This window comes from Micromesistius poutassou, assembly GCF_964030765.1.
Source record: "Micromesistius poutassou genome assembly, contig: SCAFFOLD_6237, whole genome shotgun sequence".
NCBI classification, from domain to species: domain Eukaryota; kingdom Metazoa; phylum Chordata; class Actinopteri; order Gadiformes; family Gadidae; genus Micromesistius; species Micromesistius poutassou.
In genome coordinates, this window is record NW_028178497.1 from 7,501 (window position 1) to 8,696 (window position 1,196).

The following is a 1,196-nucleotide window of genomic DNA, read 5'->3' on the forward strand; positions in this document are numbered from 1 at the left end:
GCGGTGATGATCCTGCTGCCTCGGATTGGAGGAGTTCTCGTGTTTGAGCCGGCGCCGCGTGTTGCTTTACCGGAGGCGGTCCGCTGGACTGAGGTCGCTGCGTCGTCGCCGGACAATAAACCAAATGTTTCTTCACGTCGTTGTAACCTCTGTTCTTAGGGTGTTATTTATGTCCTGTGTGTGTGTGTGTGTGTGTGTGTGTGTGTGTGTGTGTGTGTGCGAAGTATTTCATTTAGTCCCCCCTCTTCTCCTGGTGTTGCTTTTGTGATGGACTGTATTTAAAAAATAAAAAATAAAAAAGGTTTTAGAAGAAGAAGAAGAAGAAGAAGAGAGGTGAATCCTGCGAGGTGGTCGTGGTTCTGTTGTCCCTCGCTCTGAGCCCCTGTGGGGGGGGGGGGGGGGGTAGGACAGGAGCAGCTTCCTAGCTCGACTATCGCTGAGGTCCGCTCAGTGCACCTCCTCCCTCTCCTCTCCTTCCCAGCGTGTCTGGAGGTCTGTCCGAGGCGTCCGTTGTCTCGCGGTCGATTTGAATTAATTGAATTTGGTTCCAGAACACTTTAGCGGTTAAAAAGGAAGGCCTTGTTACGTTAAGTGTTGTGAAGGGGGGGCATTTTGAGACGCAGGTTTGGTTTGGTGCTTGAATCTGGCGCTCTGACGTCCAAAATAAAAGAGTTACCCCTTTTTTTATTATTATTGATAGTTAACCAAAGAGGCGTTTTACCCACGCGTCACTGGCTGTGTCACATTTAAATTAAATCGCACCACGTGGTCGCAAAACGAATCAAACGCGACGTTGTCTGTGAATCCGACAGTTGTATCAAACCAGCGGTTTCTGAGCCGGCTTGGGTCAGGGTCTGAATCCACACTGAATGAACCTCGACGGTGTTTTCTGATCACGTCGCCGCTGTCCAGATGATGTCTGACTGTGTTGTGTTGTTGAAGGGCCGCGGGCCGGGCTCACTGGTTCAACAGTAGATCGGATCCGTTCGGCTCACCGGTTCGTTGGAATCTCCCGAGAATTTGGTCCACAAATGCACGACAACAAAACGACATATACTACTACTACTACTGCTACTACTTCAAGAACCACTGGATTTATTTACACATTTTTCTGTGCAGCCAATAAATAGACCTTTCGCAGCATTGTGGTTGCCATGGCTACAGCAGTAATCGATACCTTAACTGAGCGAACCAGT

The 1,196-nt window shown here is 49.2% G+C and overlaps 1 protein-coding gene across 2 annotated transcripts in view; it reads left to right on the plus strand.

The window, feature by feature from the left end:
* Positions 1 to 191, plus strand: part of LOC311373701 (CYFIP-related Rac1 interactor A) — a 6,449-nt gene extending 6,258 nt beyond the window's left edge. For both annotated transcript variants that reach the window (XM_084490327.1, XM_084490328.1), the window contains one exon: positions 1 to 191. This exon is cut by the window's left edge. The gene's annotated coding sequence lies outside the window, so the exon portion shown is untranslated.
* The last annotated feature ends 1,005 nt before the right edge of the window (positions 192 to 1,196 follow it).